The sequence below is a fragment of the Agelaius phoeniceus genome, chromosome 4, assembly GCF_051311805.1.
Source record: "Agelaius phoeniceus isolate bAgePho1 chromosome 4, bAgePho1.hap1, whole genome shotgun sequence".
Lineage (NCBI taxonomy): Eukaryota > Metazoa > Chordata > Aves > Passeriformes > Icteridae > Agelaius > Agelaius phoeniceus.
Window position 1 is genome coordinate 41355837 of NC_135268.1, and position 27973 is coordinate 41383809.

Sequence of the window (27973 nt, forward strand, 5' to 3'; positions counted from 1 at the left end):
CTGCTGTCAGTACAGGTTGAAACACAGCTGACACTCCAAACCCTTTTCAGTTGTTCATGAATAGAAGTTACAAGTGGAGTTTATTACATGTCACAAAACCTGTGGAGTTATCCTTTTTTTACAGACCTGAGTACTGTGGCAATGAAAGACAATTTGCTTGTAGGACCAAAAGAACTTAAGAGCAGGGCCCTCATATATCCTGACTCCTCCTTAGATGGCATGGAGGATGGTTCATCTTCTTTATGGGCTTATTTTTGGCTTGGCCTTAATTTTGACTTGCTGCATTAATTTGTCTTACAGTTTTTTGTAAGCCTATATTTCTGTATCAAGTGAAGCTGTGGTTTTGAGCTGCCTGCCCTCAAATATGGCCATTTGAAAATCATCACCCCTGTTGCTTCCTAGTTCCAGTGTGATTAAATTTCTTTGCAAAACTTTGCTGGGTATATACAAAGAAACAAGGTGCTGACTAACCATGTTTTTAATAATTTTAGGTGACAGGCACAGCAGCTCACACATTTTAGTACTATCAATTCCTTGCTGCTGCCATCAGTGAAAACAGTGATTGTTCTAAAGTGTACATGGTAGCACAGGCATGGCCTTAAATTAAGTGGCCTCAAAAATATTCCCCTGATGGTGTACAGTATGCTTTGTGAATGTAGATTCACTGCTTTTTTTTTCTTAGCTGCACCTTACCCTGTAAAGCTATGAATCGAAGATGAAGAAGTCATTGAGGAGAAACGTTTTATATCTAGACACTGATACTCATGTCCTTTAACTTGGGTAGTAGAAGTCTGTTGTTTTGGTGTTACAGAACTGTTATTAGGTAGTTGACTTCACAGATTTGTATAGATCACAGTTAAAATGAGTAGAAAATTATCTCATTCCATTTTCTCAAGAGTATATAAATATGCATTAACAGCAATATGAACATATTTTACCAAATCCTATAGTCTGGTAAAGACCTTATATGATTTGGGTTACCTTTTTGGATCACGAGCTTACTTCTCTACTTAGGAGAATTTTGATGTTTTCTCAGAGGTGAGGTAGTTATCAAGAAAAAGATAAGTATTTGAAAGATAAAGATACTGACAGTATTTGGAGCTTGACCATACTTCTCTAGAAGGGAACATTAAAAGAAAAGATGGTGACATAGAATAGTGTGTTTTACACATGAGCCAGTCTAAATAACCTTTTTAAAAGAAGACTAGACAATGATAATTCTGGCATTTTCCTGTTTCATCTTGTGAATCTGAGTGTTCCAGTCTAGGTGTATATTGTTGAGACCTAATGTGTTTTTACCTGTACCAGTTTACACACTGGAGTAGTTCATGTTAACCTGGTTTCAAACAGTGTGAGCTGAGCTGAGCTGAGCTGTGCTGGGTGGAGGTGGTTGAGCCCCTGGCTGCACAATCCTGGAGCAGGAGGAAGGAAGATGGTGTGCAGTCTTGGCCTCTTCAGCTCTGTACTCTGCATCTGTCGAAAAGTCAGAGGGTGGAGGATGCAGCTCACCAAACAGGATTATTATTCCAAAGGGGGAAAACATCTCTAGAGAATTCCCAGTAAGGTGATGTTTTCATTGTATGTTTAGAAAGTGATCAGATGACAACTGAGATGAAAAAGTCATACTCAAGTAGTGTGTAAAACATTTAGACTCCAAAGTCTCTTGTGCTTTGTGAGATTAAGGACCATTTACTTGAATAGAGAATGTTTCATCCATCACCTTTCCTCTGATACAATGTCCTTGGATCAACTTGGAAAAGTAAGGTTAGGGAAGTAAGATATTTTTAAGCTGTCTTTAGAAAGAGAATCATTTGCCCATAGTGAACTGTGAATCATGAACCACGTCTTTGCCTGCTGCTTGGTCTGCAGGTCATTGTTAAGAAGGCCCTGGAATGAATGCATTGTCCTCCAGAAAAGAAAAGATTGAATTTTGGTTTTAAGAGATGTCCTTTCTCTTTCTTTTGCTGTCAGCTCATCATTTACAATTTGTAAACTGAGATGGCTGGCTTTGATTTGTCCATAAGGATGGCTAGAATATTTTGTGGCTCTTGCAGTTTGACTTTTGTAGGCTACTCTGACTCAGTGCCAACTGGATTTTAATCCTTACTACTTTCTGCACTTTTTAGGGTCGTTTTTAACAGCTTTCCAATTTCCATGTGCCTTTCTTATTTTGAAGTAGTGAACAAAACATCTGTCTGACTAGAGAGTTTTTTAGTGTTTCACTTTACTGAAATATTTAATGTAATATTTTATTCCTTGAAAACACATGATACCTAGTGACCCTGTTTATCTGTTGTCATTATTTATTGTTTTAGACTTTGCCTAGAGGGGTTTTGTGCTCTGCTCAATGAACTCCCAAGAGCTGGAGTTCCTTACTGCTGTTGCACAAGGAGTTTGTGTGTTCAGGACGGATTAAAGCTTGCTCAGTCGGTGTGGGGTTAACAAATGCAGTGGGCAGGAGGAGAAGTTGTACTGTTCTGGTACTGATGCCAAGCAATTATATTGGATGGCTTTACAGACTTACTTCACCAGATTTGAGGACCAGATAATTGAATCTGCTGACATCCATGTGAATCGAAATGATGCAGCTCAGTCCCCCTGATTTTAGTGAAACCAAAAGACTTCTTCCTGAGCTGAGGAATCGAGGTTTGGCCAGATGATCTGGTAAAGCAAAAGTCTGAGACTCTGTGCCTACTGAAATTAATATTCCACAGATATGTGGGTATTGGGGTGTCACTGTAGGATGCTGTGACCTTCCTAAGCACTGCAGACATTTTAGTTGAGCTGTCTGGTGTGAAGGTAGGCTCGTGCCTGTGAGGTCTGTGTCATGGCAGCAAGCGTGCTTGCAGTAATATGTCTTCAACAGCTGACCTAGTCTGAACAGTGACGGGAGAGTGACCTTGCAATTGTGCATCTGCTCTAACTTTGATACAGGGGTCATGTTATGTGTTTTTTCTTTGTAAATCAGGTTGCCTGTGCCTTCTGCAGAGTCTACATTTTTCTGTTTCAAAATACTTTGTGCAAACATCATTTTTTACCTTAGATTGCAGAAATACATGAGATATAGGGATATATTGGATTTGAAAAAAAACAAAGCTAGTATTTTAATTCACCAGCCTATTCTTTTTAAAGTAATAAAAGTATTATGTGACTAAAAAATGTTTTACTTATTCATATAGCATGCATGTATGTAAACATTTACAAGAAAAAAGAATAATTTTACAGGTACCTGTTCCACCATTTTGTCACTCTTTTTTCTTCCTCCAAATTGTTACTGTGCATTGCAGTTGAGGTGTGATATGTCAGATGTGCAAAAACCCCTAAAATTTCAAGTAAGATGGGGTTTTTTTATCATACAGTATATAGCATTTTGCCACAGGACAACTTTCTCCCAATGGCAGGGCACTGAACAGCTTGCATCTGTGGGAAAGTGGTAGCAAAATTGATGGAACAGTCTGTTCCTGCTGATGTTCATTTCGATGCCCCAGAATACGGCTTTCAGCGTCTCTGCTGCCAAAGCATACCCGAAATTGATGGGACAAAAGGAACAACCTGGATCTTCCATGTGTTAAAGTGAGGAAATGAAATCTTAAATCTCTTTTAGGTTTGGAATTAGGTGGATTGGCAATGCCTGTGGAGTTCAAATGGGGAAAAAGATGAGTCTCTTACTCCACCCTATCATGCAGCTCTCTGAAAGGGGTTGGAAGTATTTAGTGGAGGGTAGAAGCAGACAAGCCGGAGAGCTTTTCTTGCAATAGCCAAAACTGAGTTGAAAATGAGGGGAAAAGGGGAAGACATGAAAGTCTAATGAAAAAACATGTTGAGTTTAAAATGTACCTTATGAGAAAAAAATTCTGTGTCGTCTGTGACAGGAAAATATCTCTGCTATTGCTTCAAGCTCTACATGTGATCTGCTCAAATGCTGAACTCTCTGGGGCAGTCCTAATTTATCATCTCATTCTTTTGCAAGGGTTCACAAAATTTCCAGGAAGGTACCAGAAATCATGTTGCTTGTATGCAGCTTTTTCTTCTGCTTCCCATTTTTTTCCCACAGCAGTGGCACCTACCTCTGCTTCCATTCAGGCAGGAGAGAAGTCTCCCATTGGTGGACAATTTAGGATCTGGTACTTTTTATAAAAGAGGTTTTTTTAAACAAGTGTAGGCAAGGAAACTGCAACATTACTTACAAACATCCTCTCCTACTCACCTTAATGTGAAAATGCCATGAAATAGTAGGCTCAGGAATGTGTATAGAGAACAGGGCTTTGAGACTTTTATATGTGCTCAGTGAGGATAAATTTTGTGGAGTGTGTGTACTTTCCTTCCTGGCTTTATCACAATGCTTGGGGTTTTTCCTTCTGGTCATAAGCTGTTGCTCTATTCTTCAGCCCTAAAACAAGAAAACTCAAGTACTGAGTTTTTTGCAGTTGATTGCTGGCCTTTGCCCTGTCTGACTTAGGTGAAGACATCAGCACAGTTTTGATTTCAGTCATGTATGTGGGGCATTCAGTCACATCAGGGACCCTTCCCAAGGAAGATTGTTCACAAGTACACTTGGATTTACTGAGGTTTTACGTCATTTGTATAAACTGCTCTTACATACGCCTACACAAAACTGGAACATAAAGGTTTCTTTTATTTTTTCTGATTGGACAATCATATGACATTCTTGAAAAAAATATTTTAAGAAATTGATAAAAATTAAACTATCTAAAAGTATTTTTGTAGCTCGAAAGTAAGCTTCAATGACCAACAAACCATTTGATTTAAAAAATATTTAAAAATACCAGTATATGTGAAATTCCAGCTTCCTCCCCAGCATTCCTCCAGAGAAAGACCAAATACATTATCTTTGACTTCTTTTGTTTATCAGTGAACTAATGAGACACTCCTATCGTGGCACTGGTCTCGGATGTACCTTACACTGTGCCTTGCTAATAGAGCAGGTTTGTTCCATTGGGGGTTAAGAATATTTAATCCTTTAACGCTGACATATACAACATGCAGCCATGTCAGCTACAGCTGTTTCCAAACATCAGTAACAAAATTATAGATGGTTTTGAAGCTTCTGTGTTGGAAATGAATACATTTGAGGATTCAACTTGCTGACAGTGTTTATGTAATTTAATCTTGCCATCTGGAAGAAAGTAAACATTTTTTAGGAAATTGAAGTTAAGGTAGCAAGCCCCTTGTGGTTTCTGGCTGTTGCAAATAAGTTAAGTTGTACCAAGTTGATGAAAATCTTCAATAGGGAGGGGATCATGGTTATATTTTAAAGATTGTTATGCAAGTGCATTGATGCATAAAATTGTTTCAGAATATCTGCATTATTAACTTCCCTGCTTATTCAATTGTTAGATGCCTTTCTTCTGCTCAGATAAAACCAGCATGTTTTTTCAGTGAAATGTGATAAAACATGAGAAGCATATGCATGCAGAATGAATAGGTGTAACTGAAGCACTTAGGTGATTGCTTTTTGTCTCATATTTTTCTGTTGTTTATTTCCTTATTCTTCCTTTTGTTTGTTTTTTTTTTATTCTGTATTACATCATTTTGCTTTTCAAAGATCTACTCTTTTTTTCTTTACTTGTGTACTTTGTTATTTGCTTTTAATTATTTGAATAATTTTTCAAGGTTTTTGCTTAGTTTTCTAAAGAAACAGTTTACACAGTCATGCCATGTGTGCATCAGTCCCCTGTGATAATTTTGAACCTGTTGGCCACTTTCAATGAAACAGAGAGCCAGAAGAAGATTCCAAAGGCGTTGGATTTGCATGGTGTGCAAGTCCAGGTGGCTTGGTGGAGAGGAGAAGCAGTGCCCTGCAGAATGAGCTATGTGGAGAAAGAAGGAACGGCTACAGATAGCTGCAAACCAGGGCTAATTAGGTAGTTCATAAAGTTGCTTAAGTGCTAGCCCATTCCCTCCTGTTTTCTGTTTGAGATGAGACCTTTTACATGATGGGGGGAAGTCAAGATGCTTTTATACTTGCCGTGGACTAGAACATTTATATAACTATAATATATTTATGGTGGGGAGCTGCTTTTAGATATGCATGATTTGAAGGGGTGGACAGTTTCAGCCATTTTACATGTGGAACACATGACAGTTTAGTTTGTCTTTAGTTTTGTCTTAGCCTTTAAGATCATCTTTATCTTTTTGAAGGATATTTGCTGCTTTGTTATTGTTATTTAATGAAATCTTTACGTTAAGATCTCTGAATTATGCAACATTTGTTCAAAGTTATAGGATTTTGTGAAAAGACCAACGAGCACCTGAGCCAATAGTATGGTGGTCGTGCCCTTGGCTCCTAAAAGGAGAAGGGCAGGAAAAAAATAGCAGAGGTATGGACTCAGCAGAAATAGCTTGGTAATAGTAACAAGAGAAAACAGTTTTCAGCGTTCTGGAAAGGGTCACTAAAACCAGAAGAAAGGTATAGTCTGTTCCTGCTTAACTTTGGTGTCTGGTGGTTTCAGCTGGTTCTTTAAAACTCTGCTTTCTCTGCTCTTTGAGATCATATTCACCCTTTCTTCTTGATGCCTACATCCTCTTGCTTTGCTCTGTTCTGCTAAAGCATTGATTATTTACTTAGGCTTGTGCAAGCATGCTAATGTTCTGCTAAAGTTAAAAATACTGTTGCCATATAGTAGCTAGTCAAATAATGGGATTTTAAACTGAAATATCTAACTTCATATTCAGTGGAAGCTGCCTGTCAGCATTTTTATAGGTCTGAATAGGCTTTTTAAAAGGATCTAGCTCTAAGCCTTGATAATTGAACTTAAGCTCGTAAGTTACTTATCTACTCCTGAAATTTAAACCTGATCCATGTTGTAAAACTGCAATGAAGAACTACATGAAAATGAAATAGGATCTTAATGGAGAATTTCTCATTTAGAATTGCTTCTTAGCAATATAAGCAACAATTTTAGGAATGTTGATCTGATTTTTATTGTCTTGTATATGAATTACTTTATTAAGCGAGCTATTTGGTGTCCAAATCATGGCACATTCCAACTTTGTCAGTGTGATCTAGGCATTGTACTGGAAATAAATACACAGACGGGTGACTTTGTAAACATTTGTGGCTGTGCCCTGTGTTAAATAAGGACTATGCTTTATTTTCATGCAATAAAATTTAATTAGTTGTAAGTCAGGTTTTGCTTTAGTTGTAATTAGTTTAGCATATAATTATTCTGTCTAATAGCAATCTGAAATCTGCAAGCATTTTGATCTTATTCCAAGTTTAAAAAAAAAAGAAACCCTCTTAGAAGTATTCAATCAGTACCTATAATAGAATCTTATTAGTCAACCATATTATAGACTGTGTAAATCTTTAAGTGACTGAAGCAGTGTTTTCACTGGTGCTTGTTATGTATGTCATTAAGAAGATATATAAAAATGCTTTATATTGGACTTGCAACTTCTATATCATTTGGAAAAAATCAGTGATCTGGTTTTTTTGGTTAACTTAGTATTTCCTGGTTTGACTTTTAGCTCTTTTTAATTTTTATTTTAAAATTAATTTTAAAAGTCTAGCTTTTGTAAGATATAACTGGGAACTGTTTGTGTGAAAATAGTAATACTTCAGTTTTAACAAACATACACATGTTAAATCTCATAATTTACACACAAATATTACTGCCTATTAAAGAGTATTGTAATGATTAATGAGTACTTTTTGAGCAATATCTTGTATCTTCTATCTTTTGGATGTGGCTGGCTGCCATTTCTAACAAAGTTGCCCTGCCAAGGAATCTTCTGACAGCTCTTCCTATGGATTTCCTTATGGGAACAGCATTAAAGCAAGAGATAAATGCAGAGTCTGGCATGTTATTAGCTGCAGTGGAGTGATGGGGAGCAGACCTTCTGTTCTCACTTCCACCCTTACCAGCTTATTTTTTGCTAGCAGTGGTTTACAATCTTGCTTGCTAGTAATGTTGTTCTAAATTAAATTTCACCTGTATTATTAATTTTAAGGTTCTTATATGTTTCCTCCATAAAAGGGCTCTCTCTGAGCTGCTCATCATTTCATCAGCCTGTAGGTCAGGAAATTATGTCTAATCAGAGCATAGGGAATGGCACTTTTTAAGGAATTGAACAGTCAACAGCCTTTTACTTGATGATATTTGTCTTTTTGAAACTCTGTGGTCTGATTGGGAGGGATAAATAACTTCATAACTAGAAGAGAGATACTCAAACATTTACATTTAAAAAGGAATATGTACTTTAGCTTGGGAAGAAATTGCCTCATCTTTAAGGAATAGGATTTTCAGTTACTTCTCTGCTTTTCCAATTACCTACCCTATAAAACTCAAAAAAGTAGATATTTCTGTTAACTCATATGATATGCCTGCTAACTTTAACTTGTCACTTTCCCTTCTAGGGTTTCTATTTTGCAACAATAATTAGGGTACAGTTCTTAATTCTGTTTCAGTTGTTTTTTTTTTTTTTCCAGAGCAATCATACCGAAATGATCTCACATATTTTAAAAGTATCTTTTCAGAACAAGTATGTGTTTGTTGTAGTATTATTACATGCATAATTGTGTGTGTATAAATGCTTATGTATGCAGGTATCATGTAATTATAGAGCTCAATACTGTATATGTAAGTGTGAATATGTGCATAATGCAGAATTAAAAGCTTAAAACAGAACACAGTTGTGTAGCATCTTGAAATTGTTTTATTTGCATGTGCCAGCTTGTTAAATAGCATTATACTGGGGCCTCAGTGAAAGGCTGTTGTAAGCTCTAAGAACAATAAGTTAATCTCTAGGCAAACAGTATGGAAAATACAACTTTTCTTGGTGATTTGCCTTTTTTTTTCCTTCCCAAATGAAACTAGTCTAAAAATATTTGAATTATCAAAACAAAAGGGAAAAATAATTTTCCTGATAATAAAGTGGTATCTATGTATAGATACCACTTTTTTTTTATTTTTTGTTTCCAGTCTACTTTAAAGCTTGTTTTAAAACAGCACTCTTTAGGCATCAATGGGTAGAAGTTCATTTGCAACCCAAATGTAATAATAAAATCAAGTCAAATATATTCCCATTATCACTCAAGATGCTGTAGTTAGAAGATGGATATAGAAATGGCACAAAATATCCAGCTGCTCTACATCAAAAACTAGTCCAAGTGCAAATAAATACTTGGAAATGTTTTGTCTTTAAATTGAAAGGAGTCCTGAAATAAAAAGTGATTCAATTCAATGTGACAAATGAAGTATGAATTCCATTTTGCAATAAGTAATAGGGAGGGTTTTATTTTTGTTCCTTTAACTATGTTTCACCCAGACATATGAATATTGTATTTAGTACTAAACAGTTTCAGAAGATGAAAGTTGCCAATTGTTGGAGCCTGTGCTCATTTTCTAGGCTGCAGCCACTGAACTGACAAGGAAAGCAGAGATGTGAACATCTAGAATAATAGAAAGCATTCACATCTCATGAAGCTGAATTTCAGCTGGGTGCTTTAAATAAGAAAAGGGCAAATATGAGGGGAAGTATCTATTTTCCAACTCAGAGACAGTCTCAGAGGGTCTTCCAGCCAGTTAGGGCACTGCCTTTAAGGTTTTTATTCACTGCAAATACACACACCCCCCACAAAAAACAAAAACAGGCAAAAAATCAAAGAACCACAAAAACCCCCCGACAACAAAAAAACGCCACCAACTCTACAAACTCTACTTTAAACCCAGTATGATCCTTATATTTTATGTAGTTTAGGTATCCTGTACAGAAAAGAAAGTATTCAATATCTACCTGAAAGAATCAGAAAATACCTGCCTTTGCTTTCATTTGTGTTGGGGTAGCTGTGAGCAGCACCATGGGAAATGAAATTACTGTTTAGCTGGGTGTAGTAGAGATCAAGAGCAAAGTAATGGGGAAATCCTAATTTTTTTAACAGGTTTTCTAGAGCAAAGATCTAGTGATTTTATTTCCTCTTGTCTTATCCTTTGAGGATCCTGGCCTGCTGTATAGTTAATTATTGAGCAAGAAGTATCAGGTTGATTTATATGGGGTCCCTCCCTGTTGGAGAAGGAAAGTGAACATTTCCTACTTGGTGACTTGTTTAGGTGTATGGATTGGGTTTGGGACATTACTTGCATTTTTTTTTCTTCCTTCCAGTGTCCAATAATTTGGAAAATGTTTCAAGATCTGTTAAAACTTGCGTGAGATGAAGAGATTATAGGAATATGTCAAGTTTTGAGGACTCACAGTAGAAAAGTCGGTGACCTTCTGGGGAGCAATGGCCAGAAAAGCCAGAGGAGCAGATGAAGTACCTCGCTAGAGGAGGGTGCAGTGGGCACCAGGTGGCAGCCTTTTCCCATGGCAGGCTAGGAGCTGATGGATGGCCGTGCACCAGATCCTTCTGATAGGCTTCCAAAAGCTTCCTTTAATTGTTCTCCTCAGAGTAGCTTCACACTTATCCTTTCTTTGGTTTTGGAGTTGGTGGCTTTGGGTCAGCAATGTGAGAGGCAGCAGATGCTGGGGTGGATGTGGAGCTGCCAGGGTGGTGCATGGCTTCTTGGTCATTAGCTGGCAGGGATGGCCACTGGCCACTCCTCAGAGCTGCCAGGGGGCAGAACCAGGCAGGCAAGCAAAGGTCTGCATCAGATGGAGAATGCCTGGGAAACTAAGTGAGAGGATAGCAGCAAAGGGATATGGAGAAAGGAGGAGTCAGGATTTTATCAAAAAGGGGTAAGTAACTGAAAATGAATTCTGTGGAAGTAACATGGAGAAACATATAGATAAGTATGTGATATAATAAATTTGAGGCAAAGAAAATAATGTAAAGAAGAAAAGGCAATTGTTCTGTCTGCTCCTATTTACTTGAGTTCCAGGAAAAGCACCAAAAAAAACATTACAAAGAAAGCAAATAGTCAAAAAGAGAAGAAAGAATAAGATTGAACTGATTTTCTCTTGGATTGTTTTTATGGGCAGTTTCTGGAGAACCTACTTTAGGCTGTAGTGTGGGAAGAGAGAAGAGACAGTTGAATGAAACAGAGTATTGGATAGCTCATTATATTGATGTTTTTTCATATGCCCAGCCTAGCTTAAACCCCTGGTTGTTCATGATTATAGAGCAGTAGCTTTTCCATCTGATAGCCAAGTTTGTGCTCTTCAGATTTGCATCTCCCCAATTTGAATGGCACAGTGGCTTTTGACACTTTTCCAGAGAGACTGTAAACATTGAAGCTGCCAAGGCAAAATGCATTCTGAACCTATAGTTAAAAACATCATGTTTCCAGGTAGTGCCTCTTGCTGAATCCTGAAGCATGTAATATGAATTGCTTTGGAAAGCATTTTGTATCCTTAAGATAGAAAAGCATATTTCAGCATCTGATAACTATAAAGAAACTTTCAAGGCTGCTGATCCAGATGCTTTAAAATAGGCTTGAATTTAGTTAAATTTTATTTCGGGCTGCTTTTACTGACCTTCGCTCCCCTTCTCCCCTTGCATATTCCCTTGGTGTTCTTTCAAAAGCCAGGTGTCTGGGATTGTCTCCAGCCTACTCTGAAAACACCCCAGGCCTTGGATTAATACATGAGGGCTGCCTTTTATTTAATCCATCCATTTACATAAGGCCTGCTCAGTCAAACCCACTTGCAATGTACAGCCAAGTTGAACCGAAACCTCAGCAGGTCACTGGTGCATGGTCCTGGATTTTACTGAATTTAACTTAGTGTTGCACCTTCTTGCAATGAAAACTGAAGAATATTGCAGAGGTGGTTTGGATTTCTGATTCACAGAGGGATGTTGGAGAAATCTTTGATCTTTGTGTGAAAGAACAGTATTTGTAAAAATGTATTCTGCTTGATGGGTGTGAGTACAGACCTAATATCAGGGTGAAATTTTCATTATATATACATGGCGTGACAGTACATTGTTAAAGTTAAAAATACTTCCTTAAACATATAGAACAGACTTACCTGGACTGCATCAATGTAATTCTGTTATACCAGCTTTTTACTCTGAAAGCATTGTTACTAAATGAAAACACTTTGGGTCTCATTTTCTAAATGCAGTTCAGAACTACTTATGTCAAAATCTAAACAAATTTATTGTTATCTTTTTCAAGCATATCAAACTATAGATTTTGTGTGTGTGTGGTTGGTTTGGCCTTTTCTGACTATTCCAGTTGTCAGCTTTTACAGCTTTGTATTGTTTTTTACTAGAGTCCTTCTCAATCTTGTTGAAAGTGGGTCACAGGACATGGCTAGCTTAGGAGTGAAAGGAACAGCTACAAAAATAGTGAGCCCTGCTTAGACTGTCTGTTCAAAATAGTCACACTGCAATTTGCAAACAGGAAGTCTTATTAGTGATTTTTTTCTGCTAGAGGTGATTGCCAAGTTCTCCTCCCTGATTAGCATTTGAATAGTGAGTAAACGAAGTACAGACCTTTATGAAAGTAAAAACTATCAGGTAAAAGAGACATGTCTTAGAATACCTTTTTTGTCACAAGTTTCTGTGAATGAATGTATTAGAACAGCATTATTTTTCTAGTATTGTTGTCTGCTACCTTTTGATTTTTTTACATGGAAGCACATAGTTTGAGTGATCTGAAGAGTTTGGCTCCAGAACTTAGATGTGTGATGTTCTTGGTACTTACACAATATATCACTGCTTGATTCCCCTGATGAGGAAATAGTTGTTCCCTCTATTTTATGTAAGTAATTCGCATCATTATATATTTATTTAGACTGGAATACTGTATTAAGAAACTCTTGATATGAGATTATTCTTGGTCTTAGTATTCCATGCTATTGTGTATGGACTTCACTTCAGTGACTTAAAAAATTAAAGTGATTGCTTTTATTATCATTTCTAGATTTTCCTGTTGATACAGGTTATCTGACTTGCAGTTTTTCATTTTATAGATATTTCAATCACATACACGCAAATCACAACTTTCTCTTGCTGTCTTTTGACCCTGAGTTATCTTTTTCATTTTGTAATTTACAGGATTTTTCCATGAAATTCAGAAACATTTGCTATGTTTTCTTTAGAATTCCAAGATTTTCTTTGTGCACATATGAATTAAGCAGAGACTCATTAGGAATACCTTAAGAACACTCTATTTGTTCTACAAATTTTTTATCTACATTTTATTGTAAAATCTGAAATACATAAACAGTGGAGTTATACTGAAAGTTTTCAAAAAGAAGGGAGCATATAAATTACTGGATTCAACAGCTAATCAGGTCTAATATAGGGAAGATAATTGCATGAAATTGGGGACAGATTGAGTCTTGTTTCTCTCTTACAGTAAATGGTTAGGCAAAGAAGAAAAAACTTAAAATCTCAAGATAGGTTATGAAAAGAGATGGATGTTTCTAAATACAGATGTGTGAAGATTGTAAATACTAAAAGCTATACTTTAAAGGTTGTATAATAGTGACAAGGAAATAACAGAAATAAAAATAACTTGTGGATTGGAATAAAAATTCAGTGTATATTGTGAAATAGAAATATTTATTAGGGGAATTGTTATAACAGGACATCATGCTGCTCACTGATTTCTGGTTCAGCATGGTGTAGAGTGGAAAGCATAGATGATATTGGAGTCCTTGATGGTATTCTGTAGATTTGTTTTTTTTCTTGTTGAACCACACCAAAGATATCTCAAAGTCTTATCTCAAAAGTAAATAATAAAGAAATTTCTGTGTTCTTTGCTAGATTTTAAAGTTACTGAAAGCCCTTTAGGAAGGAACTACCTCTTCTCTAAAATGTTGTGTCAATCCAAAAATGTCTGAATGACAAAATAAACATCTTAATATTTTCATTATAGTTTGACATCTTAATATTTTCATTATAGTTAGCAAGCAAGGAGCAAGCAGAGATCTTTTTAAGAGCAAGAGTTGAATAAATCATTTAGGTCAAGATGGTGATGCATGTCTTGTGTCCAAGGCAGGAGGGAGGCTTTGCCTTTCAAAGCACATCAGTTCGGTGCCGGTTGTTTTGGTAGTCAGGAGCCTGGTGTGTCCAAATAATTCCTCTTTGCCAGTGGCTTCTGAAAAGAGTTGTCTAGAGCTATTGGCATGGACTGTGGTGGAAGTTTTCCAGTGCATGATGGTGATGGCTTTCCACCAGCTTTGGCCAGCATCTTCAGCACAAATGGTCTGTGAAGTTTCCCATTACCTTCTGTAAATGCTGAGGCCCTATTTCACTGCCACCTGCCAATCACAATGTCACCATCTGTCATGAGAATTAGTTATGACCTGCAGTGTTTTATATAATCCGGTGACACTTTACTCTTCCTATCGTTTCTGCTACTCTTTCCTTCCCTGAATAGGCCGGTTGAAGCTTATCTGATGCATCTTGGTTTGCAAACCTTCTCTGAAAAACCCACAATTACAAGTAGCTGATAGTGTGTTAGCAGAAGGTGGATACTGAGAACATGCTCAGTGCCATTTCAGAAAACTTGGAGAATAACTGACCAAAAAAAAAAGGGAGTTGTTTTAATACTCTTGGAAATTTAGTTGTGCAACCATATTTTGCTGCTGCTGAAACACATCACAGTCCTGATTTCAAAATGAACTTTAAAGAGATGCACTTTTTCAATGTATTTCGCTAATGTATATTGTAATTAAAAGTAAAAATTTCTGAGTTTCTAGTTGAAAATAACTGCTATAGAGTGTTCAAGGAAAGGTTGAACTTGTGAAGATTAGCCTGAGGGAAAGTACTTGGACAAAAGTTTGGTCATTTAAAATGTATTGATCAGAGAGAAAATGATAAACCATTTTGACTAAAGGTGAAAAGGAGGGAAAAGCTAATAATAAATGGATCATTGTTATTTGAGGAGAAAGGGAGGTTTTTGTTGCTCATCTGGCAGATTCCTAGCTACCTTTAGCCTGATTTCATGAAGTGGAGAAGTTTTCAGTCAGAACCTCAAGAGAAGGACTCTTGTGACTCAAAAAATAAATGTGTTTGACCAAGTATTTTGTGATTTGAGTTTAGCTGAAAGAATCACATCTAACAGAAATCAGACCTTCTCTCTAAATATTTGAGATTTGACAGAGGTATCTTAAAGCTCAGAAACTAATTTCTTTTGTTTATTATTGCTTGATTATCTGGCATGTAAAGTTAATTTAAGAGATGATTTTTTTTGTTGGTTTTTTTTTTTTTATAAGTAATGCAATATAAATAATAAGAGAAAGGGCTATTAATGTATTCTATTTTCTGGGTTTTTTTTGTTCTGGGGGGGGTTTTCAGGGTTTGGTATTTTTGTTGTTTGTTTCTTTTTTCTTTTTTTTAACATGTTAGCACTCATATTGGGAATCATGAAACAGTTTTAAGTGTGAGTACTGTAAAGCAGGATCCCCAGTTTAACCACTTGAAAGAACATATATGCATTGTTAGCAGGAAGCTTATATGTAGAACTGACAACAGCCAGTTAGGACTGCAGTACAAAAATGATCTATTTCAAAGGGCTGAAATGTGCACAAATGAAATATGCATCTTTAAACATTTTAAGTGATTGTGTTTCAATCTGTAAAACCAATTTTTTTTCCAAAGTATGAATTCTTGATAAAAGGTAGGCTTTTGTGATTTATTGGATTTAAATTAGTAACATTCAAAATGTTCTGCATTAACTTCTTATCTGTCAAAAAAAATTGTCTTCAAATAAAATTTATTGTAGCATGTTGCGGTTTTGTTGATATAAAAATTGCTTAGCAGACTGTGCAACAATATTTAATTCTTCCTTTGTGCTGCACAAAACTCAGTAATTACAAGAGGGTTTTTTTAATATGTATTAATAAGGCATGAAAACTTCCTCCCCTCACCCTTTTTTTTTTTAATCTTTGAGTCATACTGTCAATTTTGACATTTTCTTAAGCCTGCTTGTGGAGGAGATTTTTGTCGTGTTTTGGGTAAGACAGGAAGCTCCTAGGGATACTTGGGAACTGAAAAAGTGCCAATCTGTATCAAGAGCAGACTCAACAATGTGGAAGAAAATTGAGCTTGTATTATCCTGAGAATAAGTATTTTGAGATGAAGAAAATGTATGGAACTTCCTAGTAGAGAAATCCTAGAAGAAGCCAATCTCAAGGAGGTTGGGTTGTTACTGTTTTTCTTGGCTGGTGTTGACAATGTGTAGCAAGTACCTAGGGATGGGTGAAGCTGAAAGTCATGGCTCACAAGTAGAAACTTGAGGTCAATCTGGTTTTTGAAGGATGAAATATAAGAAATGGATATTTCAGTGTCAGCCTCACACATTCTGCCTTGAAAAAAAATCATCACGCTGACAATAGACTGCGTATTTTAAATATCAATGAAACAGTGACACAGGATTGCAAGAGAGTGGAAAGCTGCCTTCAGGAAGTGGACTTTTAAAATTCAAAATTGGATAGCTACATTAAGTGTTCTTTTGAAACAATTAAGTTATTTTCTGTGTCTTGTTTTGCATGGGCTGAGTTTATGGGTAGTACTGATCTCAGATTAAAAACTGAATCAAATGGATGACTCATATAGCAAAAAATAGCTGGATTTTTCTCTCTGCTGCACAAGTCCGGGTTTTATTTTACTTTAAGGTAAAATATTTTTTCAGTTGTAGTGAAAGGACATGTTGGATATCAACTCCTCACAGTTGAAAAGATTTGAACAGCTAGTAGGAGGAAAGTACTTGATATCCTCTGTTTCAGCCTTTGGTCCTTTAGAATCACAGCCATGCATGACAAGAGAGCTCAGCTATTAAACAAGGTCTGTGCAGGAGCAGGTGGGAGGACACAAGAAGTGACCAGAAAAAGTATCAAGTGAGTGAAAAAATATGCAGTCGATGGTTTGGATAGAGAATGAGCATAGTGCTTAGTTTCACCTCTTTACTGTTTGCCTTCGCTAGGCAAGATTTTTAAAGAGCTTTTTGAAGAGACTAAAATTCTTTGTGACAGGTTGTTTAGTGTCTGGATGTGTTGCTTTGTTTTTGTTTATTTGTTAGGGGGACTGTGGGTGAAATTGTTTCTATGTGTGCTGGTATATTTTTCTGGGTGTCAAAGAGGTGCCTTTATTAATTTCCTTCAAAGTTGTTTTAGAACAAACGGACTTACTTTTGTTATCTGTAGAATTCCTGACTTTATACAAATAATACCATTATTCATAATATTTTTATGCTATAAAAACCCCTCTTATACCATCTCATGATTTTCTGTCAATGGTTAATTCTGGTGTATTTAGCACGGCTGTACATTAAGACGTTTCCTCTCTGTTTTGTATATACAGAATTTCACAATGCTAATAATCACGTGTGGTTATAGGTAATAAGGCAGGTTTGCAGTTTAGACTGTGGAATATCTGGCTATAAGAGCTTTCTATCAGTTTCCAATTCTTAAACACTTCTGTTCACTACTCTCTTTCTATTTTAGTTTTAGTTCTTATTGTAAAGGTGTGTATCTGAATTGATTAACATCTGAACGGTGCTTTTGTACCAAAGATTAGCCAGTTGTGTGGAATAAAGCAGACTGCTGTGTGCACTTTTTTTGTTATCCTTTATGTATTCTGTAAAACTCTACTTTCATTTCTTTCATGAAAATGAATACTAAAAGATTCAAAAATGAAACCAAAGCACACGCCACAATGATTTGTTTAATTCAGTGACATTGTTTAATGTCACTGAATTAAATGGTTACTTGAGCCAAGTAGTTGCTGGAGCCACACAGTATGTTCATATTAATGTATGTGTGTATGTCTATATGTATATATGCATGTAGTCATTTTCAGCTGTTAATTGAAGGTAATAAGGTTTAAATTGACAGTATGGCAGAATAAACAGCACAGCCCATAAGCACTTGAGTTTTTGACCAGAAGGTGTTTTCCATCCTTGCAGTGATCCACTGTAGAGGCCATATCATGGTTCTGACCAAAGCTACTGAGTTATGCACATGGTTCTGACTTTCTGATCGTAAGGTCAGAGTTTGACTGAAGTCACAGATAACAAAAATAGTTTCATTTTTACTGGGACAACAAAGACCTCTTAGCCATTGCTGTGTAGTTAATGTTTTCTGAGTGCTCTCCCAAAGACAAAGTACTTCTTGGTTACAAATCCATTATTGCTCTTCCCCATGGTGTGACAGCTCTGTGCCCTTCAAAAGGAGGAGAGCAGTGAAATACGTCGCATGCTGTAAGTGTCCAGTTGTCTTCTCTGACCAAGTGAAAAAATGATGATGTGGAAGATCTTAAAGCAAAATCCTTCCCTTTCAGAAAATTTCCTGCTTCCTTTTACCGAATTGATCTGTGAGTGAAACACGCGCTTTGTGTACAATTTGCGGTGCAAGATCAAATTGTCCAGAAGAAAATACTATTTGCCTGTGGCAAATGCATAAAAATATTCTGGATGGCTTATCCTTTAAAAACAACATTTTCAGTATGTACTGCTGCAAGAAAACAGGAGATTTCATCAGGAGTTAAGAATCTGTCTGAGCTGTGAACCCTAAGATAATTAGAATAATTGGTCTCTAGCCTAACATGTTGCTACTACGAAGCTAGTTAATGTGAGGTAGTCATGTTTCTTTGGTAAGTGGGTGACTTAGAAATAAAATGTGTCAATTAATTTGGGATACTCTAGAAAAACTCTGGCTATGAAATTCCAAATATATAGATATCAAAGAGAATGAACCAGCTGTTCAAAAATATTCTAAGATGCTTTAAAAGAAAAAACTGCAAATAAGAAAAAAATCAATAATAGAATATTGATGATGTAAATAAACATTATTTCCAATTTTAGATTGTTTTCATCATGATAGAAACATACCCCAAGATGTACTGGGCAGCTTCTTTATTCAGTAATATCATTGAACTAGTAAGAGATGTTAGGCCTTTCAGGTAGAGATGGGTGATGTTAGATTTATATAAAACAAATTCTATTTAGGTCTTCCAATCTGCTTTTGAAAAGCAGATTACACAATTTCAAGATATTGTATTTTGTGCATCTAGCACATTCTTGGTTTTGAGGTGCATGGAAAGGAATGTTTAATATCAGCTGTTCAGTGTTTACTAGTTATTTGGGTAAAATTAAGCATGTTTCACCTGAAATCTTTATTAATATTAAAAATCAAACAATTAATTAGCATTTAAAGATATTACATTTTCTCTTCAAAAGAGTAAAATTATTGTAATTACGAATTTTTTGATTCTTTTCATGCCTGCCACTGAGTTTATGAAAATAACCTTTCACCCTGGTTTTTCCATTTATGAAAAAGGAATGGTCCCAGTCCTAGTCAAGTGCTCAGATGCTTGTGGAAAATAAATCTGCTCCGTGTGTGTGTTCAGTGTCATCCCTATGATGTCAAGAATTCCTTCAGGAGAATTTATTTGCAATGACAATTTTTAAAAAATTTTTGTTACATGCTCTTTATTTTGCTCCTTTGAATACAAATTTAAGGCTAAAATGGAGCTCATGTCTACATAATATCTGATCAGCAGAATGCCCTCTGCTGAATAATACTGTGATGTATATAGCATAATTCCATAAATTGAATAGGAATTAGTTGTTTGCTAATTAGTTGTTTTGAATGTAGTTCATGTAGCTTTCTATTTAACACCTCGGTCCTTGCAGTCAGAAATTTGTTTTTCATTTACTTCTCATTGATACTTTATTTTCATAAGTGGAAATACAGACAACTTCTGTGTTTGATCGCAGTCTGTATTAATGGTGTGAAACAGCACACTGAACTTAAAGCACCTTCCATTAAGTATGTGTGTGTTAGATTACTTTTAGATTTCTACTTTACAATGCATTGTGAGAACAGGTATATTGGGGGAAAAGAAATATTCACTGACATAGCCCAGAGATGAAAAATAAGCATTTATAGGAAAAATTAGATCACAAATTACAAATAATAGCATAGGAGATTAAAAGGTGTTGATATGGGATGGAAAAAATATAGTCACGCTTAAACAATTATTTTTATCTGTAAAGGAAAAGGTTTTGATTAGAAACAAAACACTCAAAAAAACTGAAAAAATCCCACACCTACCTCTCCCCCAACAAAAAGCCCAGCAAAAACCAAAACACCCAAGCAAAAAAAAAAAAACCAAAAAAAACCCAAACCCCAAGCTTCACATGCTCTCACATGGCCTCCGAGCAATCAGTTACCGAAAACATAGATCAGGAGAACTAAGAAATATCCTTGTTCCTATTGCTTAGCTGGAACATAGAGTAACAGGTATCCAAGTTGAGGAGTGGGTTTTGGAATTCTTAGGTAGAAAAATCTAGTAGTTGATATCACAGTAATTGGTTTGGGCTACTGCTCTTCTGTACATTGAGTCTTTAAGCTGTATAAAGCTGTGTGATAAGGAACTGTAGCTCTGAGCTGGAGATGTGAGTAGATCAACTACGTGGTTTTATCTTTCTGGCAGTAAATTATACAGTAGGACTAACAGATAAGGCCCAAGGTTTGGGTGTTTTCTGGTAGAGGAAAAATAAACAGTGATAAGTTGCAAATCAGAAAATATGATAACGACTAAAAAAAGTCATTTTCAGGCTCCTGACAGAACTACTTTATCTGAAGGGTTCTTGGCATGTGAGGATCACTCTGGGTTGCAAGCAAATGTTTTTGCTCATTAAGTAACTGTCTTTAGATTTTGGAAAACAGTAAAATAAGGACAATCTTTTTGATTCCTTAAAATGCTGATACAGCTGTAAAATGGGAACAGAAATGGGAAAAATTAATATCTTTGTTGGCTAAAATGTTTTATAATATAATTGAATTTTTGCTAAATGTCCTAGCATGTTGTATTTTGTGTCAAGAGTTGAAATTGATTCTTTAGGACAGCTACCACCATGGGGTCTCTTGGGTGGTTTAACTATATAGTTAGGAGAAAAATAATTAAAGAAAATCTGACATTTGTATATGTGGTTTCTACAGAACAGAAACTACCTGAACATTCTAAGATTACTTTTTTCCCTGCTAGTTTGTCTTAATTTGCTTCCTTCTTTTTAATATACATAGTTGCCAAAAGTAGAACGTGCCATTTGGGTCAAGAAAATGCTCTAAAATTTTAGTTAGGCCTTTATGAAACATGGTGCTTATATGAATGATGTCAATTCATATGAGGATTGCACCAGTTAATGCTAAGTGGGCTGCATGGTATTTAACAAACAGAATACTTTGTTAATGCATCATTGGCAAAAAAAATTTTTTTTTCATCCTTCATAACTGAGAGTTCATAAGCAAGCCAAGTTTGTTGTTCTGGACCATAGGTTTGCCTTTTCAGTCTTGCTAAGTTACAAATACTATTGATTAGCTGGACCAGTACCATGGATGCAGGACAAATGGCTTGGGCACCAGCATTCAAAAATCTCTCAAATGGGCTAAACTATATTAATGTCTTAACAGCAGTATGGTCTGATGGATTTCTGTGCACAAAATATCCCACACTGGTACTTGCAGCAAGTGTTTAATCTAAAGCAGTGTCAGGTGTGCTTCTGAAGGGGTTTGCAGCTCAATGTGCCCTACTACTTCTCTATCCAAACAGCATAAACATGGAAAAATCAACTGCAAGTGCAGAGTGGGAGAAGGTGATGTCTTGCCTGCTGTGATGCTCATGAATCAAGAGATAGTTTATGTTAATGATTCCTGTACTGGAGATGAGTATAGTAAGCTTAGACTTTTGTTTTGAAAGGTTGCTGGAATAGAAGTTGCTGGAATACTGAGTTGTTTCCTTCTTCATGAACAGATGTGGACTGACAGGTTTAATTTTGTGGAAAGAAAAATTTGTCATGTTAGTGCTAAATTTAAGGTATTGTCTCCTAGATGGATGATTCTTTTGCTCTGCCTTTGTAGTCTAGATTAACAGTGGAAATATATTGACAGAAAATCTACTTGTGAATTAAGATTTGCAGCAGGATTACTTGCTGCATAGAGATTCATATAGGGGAGAAGAAAAAAAATTTTGCACAGGGGTATCTAAAATTTGGAAACGTTCTCTGGAGTGGTATCTAATGACACCCTAAAATTTATAATGAGACAAAGCAGTCAATCTGCTTTTATACTAGCTTCAAAACTTCCTGGAGAATGTGACACAACAAAAATTATTTATTTACTAATATTTAAAAATCAAATGAGAAATAATTGTTATATCACCAAAAAAAAAAAAAAAAAAGAAAGAAAATAAAAGAAATAGCATACCTCAGGTGTCCTGGATCTTGTTACCTCTCTGGGTGTTAGTATCAGAAAATTCCAAAATTTCTTATTTCTGCTATGTGCCAGTCACTTATTAATCTTCCATGGATCATGAAAGCTGCCATATTCTTCAGGCTACTTGCTCTGGCAGGAGTACAGTGTGCCTAAATGCAGAGGTTGTACGACTAGAAAAAAAAAATATTCTTTTTACTAAAAATTATTCTCTGATTGTATACGAATAATTATTTAGGTTTGGAGGGACCTCCAGTGGTTTCCTCATTCATCTCCTAGATCAGCCCCAAGCAGGCCTGGTTGGGTGGGGTTTCTCAGGGCTGGGTCCAGCTGAGTCTCGAATCCCGGCAGGATGGAGACCCCGTGACCCCTCAGCATCCCGTGCCAGTGTTTGCCCATCCCTGCAGTAAATGCCTACTGGTTTGGGATGAACTAGCAAGTAGGGACCAACTGCTTCATATTTCTATTGTCCACTGAATCCTTTTCCTGAACCTGAGCATAAACCAAAGCTGCTTTCATCCTGCAGCTCTTGTTGGACTGCTTTGTTCACCTTGCAGAGGAGAACACTTCTTACACTGAAATACTTAAAAAAAATATGTAGTTTGATTGTAATTTTGTGTTAGCAAGAAAGAGCACACTTCTGGTTGATTCTGCTTCAGTAATTTGCTTTCCATTTTCCATAGGAGTCTATTGCAAGGTGAAAGAAAGTCTGTGAGACATTGGCAAGAATCAGGCAACTATTTCTTTATCTTTAGAGGTAAGCTGTCATTAAGTGTGTTGTTTGGTATTGTATTGGAAGGGAAGTGAAAAGAAACTGGAAAAATGAGTGGTGTTTAAGAAATGTTACATTACTATGCATAAAACAGTTTGCCTGTTTCTGTGGATGTCTGTGCCCAGTAATATTTGTGCTTCTCTTTTACCAATATTACATACCTTTTACCCTTCATCCATTGGAGTGCAGAACTTCCTACTTACCCCACCTCTTGTTGGCAAATACTTTAAATAGGTGTTTCTTCCCTCTCTCACTGGCAGCAGAAAAAGTACTTTAACTGTTTGTTCAGTTATATAACCACGATGATAGTGGATTTTATAGGAGTGTATATAGCTTCTGATTGAGGCAAGGTCAATCACACTTTTTGCCAGAACAGTATTTCCCTGAAGTTTCTCACTGTGAGAAAACATTATTGACTGAAGATGGATTTTGCCTGCTTTCAAAATACTGGAGGGCCAGCCCCTGTACCTCAGTTTTAAAAACTGGGCACTCATCAATTATAGAAGGGTGGTAGTAACTCTCCCCTTATTGGGAAAGGTAGGAGCTTACCAAGAGAATGAAGTACTGCTTTTATTTTTTAACATCTTAATTACTTAATTTTGTGTTATTATAGAAATTAAAGGATATGCTGAAATATAAATTTTAGTAAGATTTCTTTTCAGAGAAGGAACTGTGTAATATGTTACCACACTGTGGAATGCTATCATTTACTAAGGATAAAGGATATACCAAGAGGTTAATTGGGTGTTCTCTTTTTCTGAGTCAGCTTTTTCTAGGAATAGCTGTTTTTAAGCTTTTCACTCCAATTTCTGTCAACTAGATTTCTACAATGAACAGCCCAAAGGAGCATAAACAGGAGCTTCTGTTGTGGAATGCACTTCCTTTTTATTTTAAAGCGTCGATTAACCCTTTTTAAAACTTTCTTTTGATGTGACCAGACAAAGAGACACTCATATATCCCTTTGGGATTTGCCTGCAGTGAACCTTCTTCAAAAATCATGACCTTGGCTGTCCAAGTGACAAGGCTCTCAAGTTGTTAAAGTAGATTTAAATGAGAAGAAATCAGGATGCCAAAATGCATCGCTGTAGATGTAGTGATGCAGTATTTTGTACTGGCTGAAGCACAAGTGAGGGCATCAACCACACAGGTTGTTGCTGACAGGATGGAAACCAAATCCAGCAGCATGCAGTGAGCCACATACAGCAATGTTCTCATATCTGAACATGCAAGCATTTAATACATAAAGATGAAAACACATTATGCTTTCCTTTGTCTGGGGTTAGGAATTTCGACAAAGTCTTTCTTGGTAACAAGGACGTTCTTTGTAATGTAGATATATGTATACCTTTGCCTTTACAGTCATAACAACTTCTTGTCAAATGAACCAAAAAGTCCCAAGTGAGACTTTCCCATCATGATAGAACAAGAACTCAATAACTTGTTATTCAAAACCCTGTGATAGAATACATTTCTGTCTTCAGAAATTGGGTTATTTGTGCATTTCCCTGGGAAAAAATGCACTCCAGTGATTGTTTCAATGTATGCACTGGGTTATAAAGGGAGTTTCAGAGATACTGTACTTATCAGCTGCACATGAACAGTTTGTGGTTTGAAGAGGGAACCTGGGATGAAGAAATCCAACCTTCTGTATCCAATTTTACCCAGTGGAATATGGCATTAAACAATCCTATTGTGTTTAAAATTTAATTTTGTCTGTTGGAACACTAGACCATATGGTTTATTTGGAGAAGCTTATGGATGGTTTGTTCATCTTTGTTTCCTGATTTTTTACTTTATATATCAGATAATGTGAGAAAATGTATTGTGAATATCAAAGGTAACCCTTGAAGTTCAGCATGGTGTTAAACTATACCTTATGTCTTATTTATTTTATTGGAATACAAAAGTTGTGTCTTTTTTATTTAGGTTGCACATTTGAACACAAGTCAGGTTGAGCTGATGTATAAAAATCCGGTAATTGTGAAATATTAAAAGTGTATGGATCTTGTGTTTCACAAGAACTAGTTGAAGAATTGAACAACCTCAGGAAAGATATTTTGTGAACCAGACTTGAGCTATATTTTCTCACATCAGCCAGTCTTCTTGAAATTTTTAGAAAATCCTGGTGGTGGTGGTGTTTTGGGTTGTTTTTCTTGATCTTTTCTTTCTTTTCACTCTAGCCAACAGTTATTTACTTGTCTTATTTTATACATTTGTTTTATACAATAGTTTACAAATGGAAAATTTTCTTAAGATATGTATTTAGGATGTAGTATAGCTAACCTGTAGAAGTGCTTAAGTTATGCAAATATATATGCTGTGTATCTCTAGTTATTTTAGCTTTTAGCATTCCTGTGTATTGCAATTAATTTAGATCCATGTTTTGAGCATCTTACATTGTTTCTTGCTTCTGAGAGTTAGTGGAACAGCCTCACAAAGAAATGCCCTTTGATGATAAGATTGCAAAGTAGGAGTGAATAAGCAGAAGAGGAGTATGCCAGACTATAATAATGTTTGTAACATTAATTAAATTGTTTGTTAAGTAATATATTCGGACAGATGAGTGTTTCCCAGCTTCTACATAGCCCATTATGTGTTCTAGTAAATTAAAACTAGGAAACCTTTGTTGGAGTTATAGTGCTCAAACTGACATCTAATTCCCCCAGACAATAGGTACAAGCCTGCAAGCCTCTCTAATTCTTTCCAGTCTTTACATTTATTGATTCTTTTGTAAACGTGTTTCATCCAATCTATTACAAAGAGCACTGGTTAGAAGTGTGAAGTTTGCCACGTCTGACCTAAGGCACGTGAAAACCAGCAGCTATCTGCCAGACAGCCATACAGTTGGGCATCCCAGATTTACTTCCAATCACTAGAAAATTTGGGCCTTTAATGGCTGGTTTGGTTCCTGCTTTGTGTAGAGGGACTGACATGTTAATTCTTTGATCTGTCTGGTTTGCAACTGAATTTAGTTCAGCTATCATTTGTATTCCTGGTTCTAAATGTTTTATTACTCGGGTTGGCTTATATAAGTAGTTTGTTTTGATTCAGAACTTCATTTTCCCTAGTCCTGAGTAATGTTTTGCGTATACATATGTATGTTTCTTACTGCAAAGTATGGATTTAATCCCTTTTTTTTCTTAACTTGTCAGGTTTTTTGCATGTGTTATTATGACAAAGTTACCAAATAATTAATGCATAATCTCTGAATGGATATAGTAAATTTTAGTGAAATGGAACAGTAAATTTTAGTGAAATGAGCACAATACATTTTTATTATTTTCTTCATCTTATACTGTAAAACATATGTAATTAATAATTGATAGTAAACAAACACATCTTATTTTTCCTACCATATTCATCACCAGTTTCAAAGCTTTGAAGTTCAGTAAATAATTTATGATAGTTGTTAGTGTAAGGAAATCTAACTGTACTCCTGATCCTGCTTGCTTTTTGTCCTTGTTCTCAAGCATAACTTTGATTGGTAGCTGAACTGAATGATAAAGAATGTATGAATAACTGATGGGGTTCATTAAACACATGAAAATTAAATCAGCTATTTTTAATTTAAAAAAATTTAGAAATACATAATGAAAATTTTGTGTATCTTAATTTTATTTTTTTTAAATTTGAAATGAATCGCATAAGACAATGAAGAAGTGAATGTTTTTAATACAAAGTGAAATGTGTTTTCAGCCTGCTTTTGTTCTCAAAACTTCAATCAGGTTGTCTTTTAGCCTTGTTAAATATCTTGCTGAGATCTGCTGTGTTTGCTGAGAATGTAACAAAAGGTGTGAGAGTACAAAAATGAAGAAATACATGGTTTTGGCCTTAACTGAAATGTTTCATAAAATGTTAATTCCTTTGTTTTTCCTTGCTTGCATGGAAAACCCAAAGATTGTGGAGAGATTTTTAAAGATTGAAGAGATTTTTTTTTCCAGATCATTCAAGCTCAAAAGGTTAGCTTTTATTTGTGTCTTTATAAAATTTCTTAAATAATCCAGTAATATATTGTGAGTCTTCAAATATATTCTGACTTACCTAAAACTTGAAATAAAGCAGGAAAAAAAATACATGACTTCAGGCAGAGAGGTAAAACTTCTGTGTAATTCTGTAACTTCCAGGTACCGGTTTATGGCATCTCCAGTTTAACCCTCAAAACAGAGTGAGATCAGGACATGGCAAAGTAGTTTGAATCCATCCTCATTCAGCTGCAAAAAGCAATGCAGTGTAAAGCCTCTCATGGAGTTTTGCCAGACTGAGTGGGGAACTGTGGTCGAAGTTTGATGTACCTAAGAATATATTTAATTTCTTTTTATTTTTTAAAATAATTTTTTTTTTTTGTGCATTTAAATGGAGCTGCATGACAGCACTTGTGCTCAAGGCAACAGGACTGTGTAGGAATCTGTGGCCATTGTGTCCCTGGGCAGGCTGCAGCCTGCAGTGCTTGTCTTGCTGTGCTGCTGTGCGTGTGTGGAGCCCCAGGCCTTTGTTCCTGACACGGGTGGTCTGGGAGCACGGGGTGTAAATGGATTCTGTTTTGTACAGCTGTAATTACAATGAGGCATCACAGTGAAGCTTTAAAGAATATTTTCAATGCAGGGCTGAATATATAAGGTGCTAACCAGGAGGAGGCTGTTATTCCATGGTCTAGGGTCTTCTGGGTCTGAGGTTTAGGCTGGTTTGTGAGACTTTCCACTTAAAGGTGATTTATAGGTATCATGAGTCAGATGTTGTGAAAATTACCAAGAACAGCAAGAACCTATTATTGGCTTTCAGAAATTTATTGTCTCTCAAGGTTTCCTGTACACCATTGTTATTTCCCTTGAAATCAGTGTGGGACTTGCCTTGTGTTGGCAAGACCACATTAAGCTATTATTGTCATTAGTTCAGTAATTTTTCTGGTGTGGCAGATGACAGAAGAGGAATGTTTTGGGAAGTTTCTGACTTTGACCAATATGGTGATAATTTCACTTGGCAAAGGCACGTTACTACTTTCTCCCTATTGAGTAATAAAAACCTTCTCCAGAAAATGAATTTGTTAGATTATTTCAGGGACCAAAAAAAAA

General features: G+C 36.0%; 1 protein-coding gene across 30 annotated transcripts in view; it reads left to right on the top strand.

Moving 5' to 3' along the window:
- TENM3 (teneurin transmembrane protein 3) overlaps positions 1 to 27973 on the top strand; it is a 1291791-nt gene that overhangs the window by 897182 nt on the left and 366636 nt on the right. For 24 of the 30 annotated variants that reach the window (XM_077177351.1, XM_077177368.1, XM_077177366.1 and 21 more), the window contains one exon: positions 22815 to 22888. The exons of the other annotated variants lie outside the window; for them this stretch is intronic. The gene's annotated coding sequence lies outside the window, so the exon portion shown is untranslated. The remainder of the gene's footprint in view (positions 1 to 22814; positions 22889 to 27973) is intronic. 30 annotated transcript variants of the gene reach the window in all.